Source organism: Pinus tabuliformis, chromosome 5_2, assembly GCF_031772625.1.
Source record: "Pinus tabuliformis cultivar Carrire ecotype Pingquan chromosome 5_2, CPIR1, whole genome shotgun sequence".
Taxonomy (NCBI): domain Eukaryota; kingdom Viridiplantae; phylum Streptophyta; class Pinopsida; order Pinales; family Pinaceae; genus Pinus; species Pinus tabuliformis.
The window spans coordinates 623906705-623921336 of record NC_142306.1 but is presented as its reverse complement, the minus strand read 5'-3'; the positions used below and the strand labels follow the sequence as shown (position 1 = coordinate 623921336).

Below are 14632 nucleotides of genomic sequence, written 5' to 3'. Positions count from 1 at the left end.
GGTCTTTGGTGAGCCAACAAGAGATTATAAGAGGAGATCGATGGGGTTGGAGAAAAAGATACTTTTGAGATCGAGTTCCTTGGAAAAGATCGAGTTTCCCAGTTGCTGTGATTCAACAGAGGAGAATTAGAGCGAAAGAGGGGATGAAGAGACAATGAGGGGAAAATACAGTGAGTTCAGAGGAGGTTATATAGTTCTAGAGAGGCAACAAGTGACAAGAGTATTCCACAGTGAGGCTGCGAAGGGCCTACAAAAAAGCTTCATTAGAGTAGTTCGATTTAGTTGGAGAGTAGGTCGATTCAACTTCCAAAGGCTAAGAAAGTCTTCTAGAAGTCCAGAGAGTCACTTCCAGTAGTAGAGGCAGGCAAGACAACTTGATCATAGATGGTTTCCAGCTACACGTGTGAGGGTATATGCAGAGGAAACACAGAAGGGCCTTTGCAAGGGTTGGACTGCCAATTTTTAGAGGGAGCCAAGTGCTGATATTGCTTGTGGAGAGATAAATTTTCTCTCTAAATATTTCTTGTCTAATTTTTGTTGATTGCATAGCCAACTGAATACACATAGATTTTACTCAGAATTTCACTATTGTATTGTTATAGGCTATTTTGTCACATTTGGTCAATAAGCCTTCCACTAGATCAATCAACATCCTTTGACCTCCTTTTCATCATCCTTGCACAAAACCCTAAGAATGAATCATTCTAATCCCTGAGATTTTGGCTGAAAGCACCTTATTTTAGTCATTTTAAGGAGAAACGCACCCTAGTTTCTTACTGTCCAACATTGACTACCAGGTTTCCCTACTTTTCACCTGCGTTGATCACCAATAAGTTGCTCAGTGTTGGGGGTGCGCTGATTCTAGGAATTCGAGAAAAAGAGAAAGAATATTGAAGCTTCCTCTTCGAGAATCTTCCAAGATCTATTGTAACCATTTACCTTAGACAAAAGTCTCGACTCCTATCCTATCCTACCTTGGAGTTTTCATCCCTTATCCCTTGAGCTCATCCTCCCATTAGGAGTGTGTCTCAAGCCCAGATTGGTAAAGGGATAAGAATTCATGAACTACCTCCTTCACCTATATATTCACTATCATCCATATGAAAGGGGTTGGCTTTTGGAGAGTGAGTCTACCCTTATGTTGCTGATGTGAGAGATATTTCTCCATGAATTAGGGTGACTAGAGATGAACTTTGTGACAAGGAAAGGATAAGTCAACTTGGAGGAGCTCTTCTACAAAATCAACACCTTTTTTTGGTTCTAACTCACTCCATTTCTATTAATTCAAAAAGTTCTTTGTTTTCCTATATAAGATGTTATGGTTTCATATATTTCAATACCATGTTGATATATTGAATAAAGTGATTATATGATGCTACACAGATTTCGTGGATCATTGGCTTGTGTTATTTGTCTGTGTAGGTTCTAATAATAGCGACCAGAGCTAGGATTGGAGCATTCAAGCCATGGAAGGAGCAAAGCATATGACAGATTCTAGGCAAGATTCATCTTGTTATCTATTTACTTCAACGAAAACATTATTCCCTTTGTCTTTCTATTGTTCTAGGTCAATCCACTAGGCCTAGGGAAGATACTTCTGTCTGCAGTCGTAGATTTTGCATAACAAATTGGTGTCCATACTGGGGAACAGTGTATTCACTTGATGGTTTCTTTGTCCATTTTGCTTGTCTTACCTCTTCTTCAGGCCTATATTATCTTCTTCAGTCAAGAACATACATAGGAAGATGTTTCATTGAGTCTCAATTTCAATCCTTGTGTCGAAACTTTGCATCCCTAGACCAACACACCCTCTCATCTTCTGACAGAGAGTTGCACCCCAGTTGAGCCTTCTCTGTGTCTGTGTTGCATAACATTGGTGCCTCCTTTGCACCTTCATTGGCTCCTCTTCATGCAAAATTTTTCTTTTGTCTTGATTTTCTCTTGGATCAACCTTGGTCCAGCTACTCTCCCTTGAGTCTTTGAGTATCTTGTGGTCCCTTTGAAGCCTCCATTTGGTGTGCTTTTGTTTTAGTACCTTTGGTAAGGATTTGTGTAAATATTTTCCTTTTTTCTTATCATTAGGTTGCTTGCAAACTGATTTTTTTTTATCATTGAGTGCTTAGATGAATTGGTGTTCTAGTCATCGTTCTGAAAATCTTGTTTGAATCAGTGATTAGAATTTTCATCTTAGTTTTCTTCATTTTCGAAAATTAAGTGACTTGAAAAGAAAAATATTTGCATTGGCATTTAGGGTTTTGTGTGTGCATCAAAATTGGAACAATTGCATTGAAAAGGGAATTGCATTTTGCATATTGTTTGTTGCATACTCTTTGTCTCTTCCCTTCCTTAGATAGATTTTCATTGAATGAGAAAGATTTCATTTCCTCATGCTAGTTTGCATTTTAGGATATTCAGGTGACATTTGTGGTGAGCCCCAAAACTGAAACTTAATTGAATATAAACATTAAATTTTTATTGAATCAACCTAAGGAGAATTTGTAACATTAACGCAAACATTTAGAGGTCTAGGCTAGAGACATGTTCCGATGTCATTAAACATAGGGGTTGTTGTTTTTTTCCAGCGTTGTACCCCGGGGGTTAAATCCCATTCCGTGTACATGAGTGTATAGGATCGTTCTCCACATACCTTTGGGTATATTGGAAAACTCTCCATGCATTTAAAGTATATGGGAACACTCTCATCAAATGGTTACACATTAACAACACTACTACAGACTCCACTTCCACATACTGTCCCGTATATTTTGGAAGTCCCCTATATGTTGTAATCCTCTCCATAGGCAACTGAGTCGGTCGCCTTGTGTACCATGATACACCAAACATAGCATTCAGGGAGATTTCCTGCACGTACATTAATTCCTTGGTTCGCCAAGGTGTATATTGCAGTTCACGGTTGCTTGGTAATCCTTTATGCCTAGATTACCCTCTTTTTTATTTATTTTTGTGTTAATTTCTAAAATTTATTATCCAACATGGAAGAACAAAATCCCCCACTCCATCATTCGCGTAGAATGAAAAATAAGCCTCCTCTTCCACCAGAGGCTACTCCTGGTTGTCATCAGAAGCATAAGAAGATGCAAACTACCGAATTGGGAAATTTGGGAACTACTTCTGGTCCTCCTCTTGAATCTAATCAACCATAATCATCTTTCCCTTTGAGTACTGAGCTCGAGATCACCTCTACTCTTGCTGGTGAATCTGACACAATCAAAACAAAAGTCCCTAAAACCTTATTGCCTGAGGTTATTGAACCTGACTTTCCTGAGTCAAATACTTTACTTCCTAAGGTTGTTGAACCTGAGGAACCTCAACCATCTTCACTTGTTACTTTAGGTCCTTCTCCTTCTCTTCCTTTGTCTCAGACAAAACCTCCAACCATATATCCTGGAACTGACGGCGAACTTCTTCCACACAGACTTGTGAGTATTGAAGAGATCCTGCAAGAGGAGCCTTGTCCCTCTACTCATGTTCATTGAAGCGAACTCCATTTTTATTAGACTGATCCTCTTCCTCCTCTTTAGACTCTAGCACAAACTCCTTTACCTGATTATTTTGACTCACCCACATATTTCTTGTGGAAATATTCATTGGGATTGTTAGATTTCTTGTGGTAATCTTCATTGGGATTGTTAACCATGATTGGATCCAATCTGACCTCCCAACTCGTGTCCACCACTATGGTTGAGACATCAAATGTTGCTTCCTCATCTATGTTTGTAACATCACCAAAGGCACATATGTATGGTGGCCCGTTTGTCCCACCTAATTATCAGTGTTTATTTGGTACCTTCTCTAGTGCAGCTTCCTATCCTTGGACCTCTCCCATGCCATTCATTTCGGGAATTCCATGTGGCACTTCTCTTATGAATGCTACTCAACTTTCTCCTTCTCCTCCTCCTACACCTACAATTGAATAGTAGGTTGACCCTTATGTTAGTGGACAAGGTTATCTTCAACAACCTAACTCTCCTTATGTTGGGTGCCCTCCATTTGGGTTGTATTTTCCTCCATCATCCCATCCTTATATGCCAGGGGGTAAACCTATTGTTGGTATACCTCAAATTGGTAATCAACCTTATTATAATCCTCCTTATCTTGGGATGGATGCCAGTGTTTGGCAACCTAATTTTCCCTTCCAACCTGGTTCAGTTTAGGACCAATTGTTTAATCCTCCACATGTGTTGTCTTCGTCTCAAATTCCTACCCATCAATCTGTACCTCAACAAGTTCAAATACACGTAATTCAACATTTATAGGCTTTTATTACATCACAACCTATTTTGTCGGTATCTGGTAGTCCTCAAGTTCCACTTACCCAACCTTTACATGGTACCTTATAGTCTCAACTACTTGGGCAAGGTACTGCTCAAATTCTAGTAGGATAGAATGTTTAAAGTATGACACAACCTCAATCAAACCCACCTTATGTCGGGATGATGCAAAATCCCTTGGGGCAACAGTATAGACCTTGTCAGGGTGTTCCTAAAATGCCTTTCCAAGGCCAACATATCCAAACCCAGCCATTCCATCCTTTACATGGTTATTCTGGAGCTAGTCAACAAGGTTATGCTTATGCTAGTTACCATAATCATCCTTATTCTAGTGCCCAGGTTTTTATCACAATCCTCCTTATCCAGGAATGAATGTACCTGTTTCTCAGGCTACCCCTCCTTATCCAAACTATCCTTCACCGAATTTTAACCAGTAACTACCTTTTGTGGCAACTATTGAATTTCCAGATTTGACTCAGCTTACTAATGATCCCATCGCTCATTCGCCTGAGTGGCCGATAATTCCAACCAAATTTCCTTATAATATCCCAAATTTCAATGGGAATCTTGGAGAAGACTCGTCGACCCATGTCATGACGTATCATCTGTGGTGTTCTTCAAAATCCCTTAATGATGATTCCATACGATTACATCATTTCCAACGTACTCTTACAGGTACCACAACTAAATGGTAAATTGAGTTATCTAGAGTTTCGTTTCACGATTTTAGTTCCTTGGCTACCACCTTCCAAACACATTTCTAGTTACCCATCCGGTATGAAATTGGAACGAAAATTTTGACCAAATTTAAACAAAATAAAGCCACTCACATTTTAGATCATATTCATGAGTGGTGATGTCATCTTCGGTTGGTTAAGACCTATATTCTGGATAAATTGTTAGCGGAATGGTTCATTAAATCCCTATTTCCCTCTATCGCAGAGGATGTAGCTAAAGGTGGAGTCGTGACTGTAGAGCGAGTAATTGCTCGTGCTTCGTATTTGGACCTCATCTATACCCAATATGGCACGCTCTATGAAAATATACCAGATGCTCTGAGACCTTCGAACATGGTTCCTCCCACTTCTGGTAAAGAATCTCATGTTGTTGATGGCATTATTGGTTCTACAAGTTCACATACAATGAGAAAACTATCTAGTGTTGCTCTCACTGCGTCTGCCCAAAACTCTTCATCCAATCCTCCTGTAGCTTCTTCTGAGATAAATGCCATTTCATTTGATAAAGGAAAATCTCAACAACAAACAGGAAGAAAGAAGAAAGGAAAAGGTAAAATGAAGAAAGCTTCTTCATCGCAGGATAAACAAACAAATTAGTTCTCTGATGAGAAATGAAATTGTTGCTACCAATGCTTGATTTGCAATGAGGAGCACTTTACTCGTGACTGTCCTCACCACGTGGAAGTGAATCAATTTTTGAAATCCTTCACTTTTTTAGCACTCTGTAAATCCCTTTAGGATGAGGAAAGGGTAACAGAGGTAACCACAAACCACTTTTGGCTAGAAACTGATCTTTTCTAGCTGGAGGGGGCTCCCTCACTTGAAAAACCTAAAGATTGGAGATTCTAAAGCACACCATTTTATAGAGACCAGATCTGAAAAGGATTTTAAAATTTTATTGGAACTTTGTGAAAGGTTCTGGAATATGGATGCATGTGATCACTAAAGTTAATAGGTCATCATAACCAACCAATAACAAACACAAAGGTCTGTCTAGCACATTTTTCGAATAGGAAAAAATTGTAGCATAGTGGGAAATAAACATAGAACAACACTCATCCACATGTGAAAAAACATATTAAATTTCTATTACTGCATCTCGAATGATTGAGTATTAAGAAGATATTTAGAAGAAAATGCATAACACATTTTATTTGCATTTGAAACATTAAGTCACAACTAAACTAGAGCATGCATGATGAATTCTAGAAAAGTTGTTTCAATTATACCTTTAAGAAGAATTGAGGAAAAGTATATAAGGTGACAAATACACTAGAGAGGAACAAATTCAAAAAGATATATCACAAGAATCTCTGAGTAATCACTGGCCAAACTCTGGATGAAGCATTTTATTACTAAAAAGATAATTCACAGTGCACACAAGTATATTCAAAATCAGTTCACCACACCATCCAACCCTTTCTATCTTGTATCATTTGGCATTAAATAGCCTTACATCCCCAAAAATCCCATGACCAGATACAATGAATGTGTTATCCATGGGATGGGTCGAAATGATCACAAAAGTAGCAAGTTCTTAAAAATATCTTCAGGTTTTTCTTTTAGTATGAAAAAAAAACTAACTTATCTCTTATCATGCTATCCTATTTAGACACCATCCTAATCCATGAAATTCTTATCCTAATCATCACACCATGCCTTTTGAAATAAAATAAGAAACATCACTGAGCTTCCAAATCTGTGTTGCGCAAGAATCTCTGAGTAATCACTGGCCAAACTCTGGATGAAGCATTTTATTATTGAAAAGATAAATCACAATGAACACAAGTATATTCAAAACCAATTCACCACACCATCCAACCCTTTTTAGCTTGTATCATTTGGCATTAAATAGCCTTACATCTTGAAAAATCCCATGACTAGATACAATCAATGTGTTATCCATGGGATGGGTCGAAAAGATCATAAAAGCAACAAGTTCTTAAAAACATCTTCAGGTTTTTCTTTTTGTAGAAAAAAAACTAACTTATCTCTTATCATGCTATCCTATCTAGACACCATCCTAATCCATGAAATTATTATCCTAATCATCGCACCATACCTTTTGAAATAAAAATAAGAAACATCACTAAGCTTCCAAATCTATGTTGCGCAACAGCTGTGAAGCATGCCATGTGGCATGATTTTCCATGTATTTGCAAACATCTAGTTGGTGGCTAGGTGATGTATCAACTCCTATCTCAGCAACATATTCCTCCATCCACCTCCTGAGAAATGGAATCCTCAAAATCTCCATGAATTTCCACAATCTCAAACCGAATTCCAAATTTTTACAATTCTGCCAACAAAAACTGCGAAAATAGGCCTCGAAGAAACCCCTGTAGCTCCCAAATGGTAGAAATTGTGTAAAAATTGAAGGAGGTTATTGTAGATGAAATTGTTATGGAGATAAACATCTCTCATTTTCTTCAAATTCTTCCCCAACTACTCATAAAATCCTCTGCAAAACAATGACTAAAATAAACAATTTGCACAGTCCGAAAAATATGCTTTGACGATGCATTTGAATCTACCGATCTATGATACCTGTGAAAAAACTAGAAGAGAATATGATTTGACGATGCATTCTAATCTCCCAATCCATGATACCTGTTAAAAAAATGGAAGAGGTTATTGTTATTTGGCCCATCCTTGAGAAAAAAATATTTTCGTTTCCTAAAATACGCCTCCATTCGATTAGAAATTGTTTTGCAAAAGGATGACTAAAATAGAGTATTTGGGCGATAGCGTGCAAGAGATATGGCAGTCATTTTGTTTGATTTGAATTGGAACCCATTTTTTCTTGTAGCATGATGTGGTAAGGTGCTCCATTTTGGGTGATATGATGATTTGTGCATGGGAATCATTAGAACGCTTGGGTAGATATGTTTCTTAGATAGTGGGGGGAATATATGAGTTATGTCATGTATAATATGTAATCATGGTCTTATGAGGGAATATGTTTAGAATGGGATGAGGAAAATAAAAATCATATGACTAATGAATAGGGGATAGGGAAAAGGATTTATGAATGAACAATGGGATCGTGGGAGATATAGGTTATGGAATTAGGGAAACAAGGGTAGATTAGAAAGGGGAAAAGAAATAGGATATTCTAAAAAGACCTTTTTTCTTGAGCAACATAACTTCGACTGTAATTTATTCAAGATAAATTTATGGTAGACACATAAATGAAACATGCCCCATGACTTAACTGTTCAACAATTTGTAACCATGACTCCCAATGACTCGATACTATTTCATGCTTTGACTAGACCACTTGATGACTAAACTCATGGCGATATCGGACGGTGACTTTCGAAATTATGACAACGACATTGATTATGAGTTCGAATTGTTCAAGCTGAAAATTAACAAATTCGAAATACATTCAACAAATGAAACTACTAACCCTAACACACTTCTCTTGTTGTGTTGACCAACTCATTTCCCAATTAGGAGACCCATGTGGTTTCTCGGGACCCATCTTCCTCCAACAAGATTTTAATACTTTCCTCCACAAAGCATAAATTTGATGTTATGGTGTCTACTAAAAAAAGGACTATGGTAATGTGAATCCCTTGAATGGTCAGGCTATTGATCAACTTTCCAGTTCAGCATCACCCCTATCTGATCCTTCTCCACCGGCGATTCTTACAGAGTTAACTATTAAGCCTCTGAATGGAGTTATTCATAAGTTTTCTTTCAACCCTCGTGATAGGGATGCTCAAAATTATATTGTAGTTTAAGACTTGGCTTAGTCTTCATCAATGATGTCAACCCTCGAGGTGTTACAAAACGGCCCTGCCCAGAAAAAGGATTTTCTTTCGGCTATTAGATGTGTGGATCCTTCGGATTCCATCCTAGTTATTTTCAGTCATGAAAACTATGCCCCTTGCCTTCCAACTCAATTGGCCTTTATCATTTAGGTCTTCGTCTGTGGTAAGAACATTCATCGTTCTATTGTGGATGAGGGGTCCTCAACTGAGTCAGTCATCTACCATATTGAAAGCCTTTGATGGGAAAACATATAAGCCTTGTGGTATTCTGAATTCCTTACAAGTAGAATTAGGGGGAAAAATGTATCCATAGAAGTGGAAGTTATTGACGGACCTCTTGATTATAATATTCTATTGGTTCGCACATGGGTCTACACCATGGCCGCTGTAGTTTCAGGTTATTTTCGTATGATGGCATTTCCTCATAAGGGAGAAATTGTGGCCATTGACCAAGTCACCTTTTTCGCCTCCAATTCTCATGTTACTGGAAGTGTCCCACTTGTAGGGGAAACTATACATTCCTATCAGCATGTCAGGGTTGGATTGCTAAAGGATTCCTCACTCATGGGAACCTTTTCACTTCCTCCTCCTCCTCTTCCTAACAACTCATCTTCAGTTGCTTATATCAATATGATATCATGTTATACTATCCATGGATTGTTCCATATGAAACTAGCATCCATAGTTTTGGCGACTAAATGTCGCTTAACCCCATTGAACTTGATTATGAAGCCATCTATTCAGCTTGTGTGGCTCATACCTTCTCTTCGATCAATTGGGTTGATCGATCATTGGATTATGGAACGTCTTCTGATCCATTCTCTTGTATATTATCTACCAATGAGAGCATCACAGAGATCATGATGCCAAATGATGCATTATGGGACGATCATCACCATCGTTCCTCCTTACCAAGTTCCATTGAGGATAATCTCAATGATGTGTATCTACCTAATATCGTTGAGTCTTTTACAAATTTCATTTCTATCCACGAAGTCGATTCAGAAAAGAATCTCTCAAATATCGAAGAGATGATATCTCTTGATATATTTGTTAAACCGGGTATTGTCAAAAATCTACACATTGTTGCGTCTTGCTCTCCATCCGAGATTGAGACTTATAAATCCCTATTTTAGGAGTTTCATGATGTATTTTCCTAGACCTATGAGGAAATTCTAGGTATTGACCCAAATATAGCGGTACATGAGATTAGAATGTATCCTAATGCTAAACCATTACGGCAGTGCCTTCATCCATTCCATCCAAAGAAGGTTGCCATGAAAAATAGTGAAGTTGAAAAACTCCTTCATGCTCGTTTCATCTACCCGTTCCTCTGACCAATTAGGCGTCAAATATCGTCCCTGTCATGAAGAAACATGAGACAATCTGTGTATGTGTTGATTATCTGGATGTGAATCACACTTGTCCAAAGGGAAATTACCCGACCCCATTCATTGACCAAATTTTTGATGACTGCGTTGGTTGTGAAATCTATTCGTTCATGGATGGTTTCTCCGAGTATAATAAAATCAACATTCTCCCAATGGATCAACCTAAAACTACATTTATCTATCCCTAGGCTACATTTTCCTATCGTAAACTCCCATTTGATCTGAAAAATGTTGGGGCCACATTTCAACGGGAAATGGATTACGCTTTTCATGATATTAAACACATCATGCAACCTTATTTGGAAAATCTACCTGCTCATTCTAAGTATCAGCTTGATCACCTGATGCATCTTAGGGCCATTTTCTTACGGTGTAGACACTACAATATTTGACTAAATCCACATAAATGTGTGTTATGCGTTAGTTCTAGGTTATTTCATGGTTTTTTTTATTACAAAACATGGAATTCCTATTGATCCTCTGAAAGTACAGGAAATCATCGACCTGCCTGCACCTTCTTCGCTCGTTCAGCTTCAACGACTTCAAGGGAAAACTAACTTCCTGCAAAGGTTCGCCCCTAATTATGCTGTGTAGACCAAAGGATTCACTCACCTACTTAAGAAGGGGGTTCCCTTACATTGGGATAACACTGATTAGAAAGTGTTTGGTGCCCTGAAATATGTACTGGTTCAGGCATCTCTCTTATATCCCCCTGATTACCAGCGTGACTATTTCCTGTATTTTGTTGTTGCCATTTCTACTATAGAAATGGTATTAGTCCAGGAAGACAATATAGGGACTGAACACCCCATATATTATCCAAGTCAGAATCTCAATGATACCAAAATCATGTATACCCACGTAGAAAAGTTGGCTTTAGCGGTCATTCAAGCCATTCAAAGGTTCCACCATTACATTTTTCTCCGAAAAACTACGGTTGTTTCATATTGCAACCTATGATATACATTTTTTCATGTCTATTTCTAGGGGGAAAATACTATAAATGGATCATCATATTGCAAGAGTTTGACCTAGAATTCATCAAATCCAAGTCAAAGAATCCATGGTTTTCGATGAGATTATGTGCGACCTTCCTTCCCTGATTCTGAATTGACATCTGACGGTTCTATCCATAACGAGTCATTGTTTCTAATTTTCTCATCTGACTCATGGTATGGAGACATTTTGATTTATCTCCAGACCCAAAATTTCTGATCTGATACCTCTCACTTCTACTAGAAACGTATTCGATACCAAGCCAAGAATTACATCATTATTGGCGAAACCCTTTATCGACATTATATTGATATGATTTTATGAAGGTGCCTTATGCACGAGGAGGCTGAGAAAGTCCTTAATGAATGCCACTTGGGGGGCATGTGGTGGTCATTCATCTAGTTATGCTACTGCGCAGAAGATATTACACCCTCGTCACTTTTGGCCTGCCATTTTTCAAGACTGTATTCTCAATGTCAAGAAGTGTCATGCATGCCAAATTTATGATCGTAATACCAATGCTCCACACGCTACATTGCTTCTCGTTATCATCATCGAAACTTTTATGAAATAGGGTATTTACTTCATGACATGTAACCCTCACTCAATCAAGGGGCATGGTTATATCATTGTCGCAGTAGATTATTTTACTAAATGGGCCGAGGCGATGCCTACATTTAACAACACTGGAAAACGACTACATATTTCTTTTTCAATCACGTTATTTCACGGTTTGGTGTTCTAAAAACCATAGTTATGGATCATGGAAAGAATTTCTAGAATCATATGATGACCGAACTAACTTCTAAGCTGGGACTTTACCATGAAATTTCCACTTCCTCCTATCCTCAAGCTAATGGACAGGTTGAGGCTATTAATAAAATTTTAAAAACTATGATTCAACATATGGTAGGGGTCCATAAATTGAACTAGAATTTTCTTCTTTATGCTTCCTTGTGGGCATACCAAACCTCAGTAAGGACTACTCTTGGCTTTACATCCTTTCAGTTGGTTTATGGTCTGGAAGAAATCCTTCCAATCGAATGTGAGATTCTGTCACTGAAACTAGATGTCAAACTTCTTCCTGCTACCTCTATAGAAGAGGAACGTCTTTTACATCTGAACCAATTAGATGAGATACGGCGTGATGCTGCTGTAGCTAATGAATCTCATAAATGATGTATCAAGGTGTAGAAATTCTCACTATAGATTAAACTAATTATGCAATGTACTAAAGCGAAATACTTAATCTACTTCTACAATCAAACTTGCTAAAGATTAATTGATTTTGAGCAAGATCAAACAAAACACATATAACAGAGAAGAAGATTCAATCACACATGAAACATAGAAGAATATTGTAGGGAAAGCATCGGCTAAAAACCTCGCTATCTGTATTATCATACAAGTGGAAATATCTCAAGATTACACAAAGCTTTAGCTCTCAAGTTATCCAGCTCTTAGTACAACCCCTTGCTGCTACTCATAGACAGAATAGACAACACATATGCCTTCTCCTCTGTCCTCCAAGCCTCCTATTTCCTTGCTCAGTTTTCCCTGGGTCCTCCAGCTCTAACCTTTGTGATTCTCACCTCACACACTACTCTGACCTCTGTAGAAACTGTGCAATCCTGAAGAAATGAATTCCTTCTGCATGCAAGAGATATTCTCATAGGAATATTCTAGCAATTGATAGTATAGTGTACTTGCCTTAAATCTCAACTGGGTCTTTGTCTGAACTGACATGCATGAGTTATTTATGAGAGAATATTCAATTATCTGGAGAACACTAGTTGCATGCATGCATGCATTAACTGAATGAACTCACAATTAGTTCCACAAACTGTTTGGAACTAATTTAACTGGACTTAACTCAGTTAACTGAGCTAACTAATTACAACTCAAATACAACACATCCTTATCTCCTTAATTAAGGGATAACTTCCCTAATCAAAGGGATAACTATTGCATGTATTCACAAAGACTTCATGTTTGAATTTTACCAACTAATTAACTCAATATGAATTAATTAATTATTTTTCAAATAGCTGGTGAGACTAAATTCGAATTTTAATTCAAGGACAAATTAAAATTGGAATATATCCTGAAATGCTATCTATAGCAATGTTATTTTTAGCATTTCTTGTTGCTATTTTCAACACTCCCTCTCAACAAGAAAGGGATTATCTGCCACCCCGATCCTATCTCTATGGAACTCAAATTTACACTTTGACAATGCCTTAGTCAAAATGTCAGCATCTTGCTCCTCGGTTGAAATATACTGCAACAACATGATCCTCCTCACCACACAGTCTCTGAGATGATGATACCAAATGTTGATGTGCTTAGACCTGTCATGAAATACTGGATTCTCAGAGAGTTTGATACAACTCTGATTATCACAATAGATCACAGTTGGATCCATCCTCTAATCAAACAAACCAAATAGAATTTTATGCATCCAAATGGTCTCACATGCTGCTTGAATTGCAGCCATGTATTCAGTCTTTGCTGAGCTAAGTGCAACTAACCTCTGTTTCCTGCTTTTCCAATAAACTGCAGCTGAACCAAGGTTGAAAATTCCTCTTGATGTGCTCTTCCAATCTGATGGACTCCCTGCCCAATCTTCATCTGTGAAGCCCTATAGCTTCACTCCCTCTGACCGTCTGTACCATAATCCATACTGAGATGTGCCTCTGAGGTATCTCAAAACATGCTTCGTTGCCTTCCAAAACAACTTGGTAGGTTGAACCATAGCTTGACTCAGCTGGTTCACTGCATAGCACAAATCTGGTCGTGTGTTCACTAAGTACATCAGTGAACCCACAAGCTACCGATACACAATAGCTTCTACTACTTCTCCTGAAGTAGCATCCTCCTTCCTCCAGTTACCTGCTAGAGGAGTCTGCATGGGCTTGCACTTCTCCATGTGGAATCTCCTGAGTATCTCATTGGCATACTTGCCTTGAGACACAAACACTTCCCCATCCTTCTGCCACACTTCCATGCCTAGAAAGTAGTGCATGAGACCCATGTATTTCATCTCGAACTCTCTTGCAAGGTCCTCCTTGCAAGACATGATCAACTGATCATCACCTATTAATATCAGATCATCAACATAAAGAACAATGATCAACTGCTTACCTTCCACCATGATGTGGTACAAGTTCGCATCCGCTTCACTCTTTGTGAAGCCCAAATTGGTGAAGTAGTTGTCGATCCTGGTGTACCAAGCACGAGGTGCTTGCTTCAACCCGTACAAAGCTCTCTTGAGTCGGCACACATGCGACTCACGACCGAAGGTCTCAAAACCTTCCAGCAGCCCTATGTACACCTCTTCCTCAATCTTGCCATTGAGGAATGCAGTCTTCACATCCATCTGATGGATCTTCCAACCCATCTGTGCTGATAGTGCCAACATCCATATGATAGATGAG

At 38.3% G+C, this 14632-nt stretch overlaps 1 pseudogene; it reads left to right on the top strand.

Annotated features, from left to right (window-relative positions):
• The first annotated feature begins 9506 nt into the window (after window positions 1-9506).
• LOC149160587 (endonuclease 2-like) overlaps window positions 9507-14632 on the top strand; it is a 127132-nt pseudogene continuing 122006 nt past the window's right edge.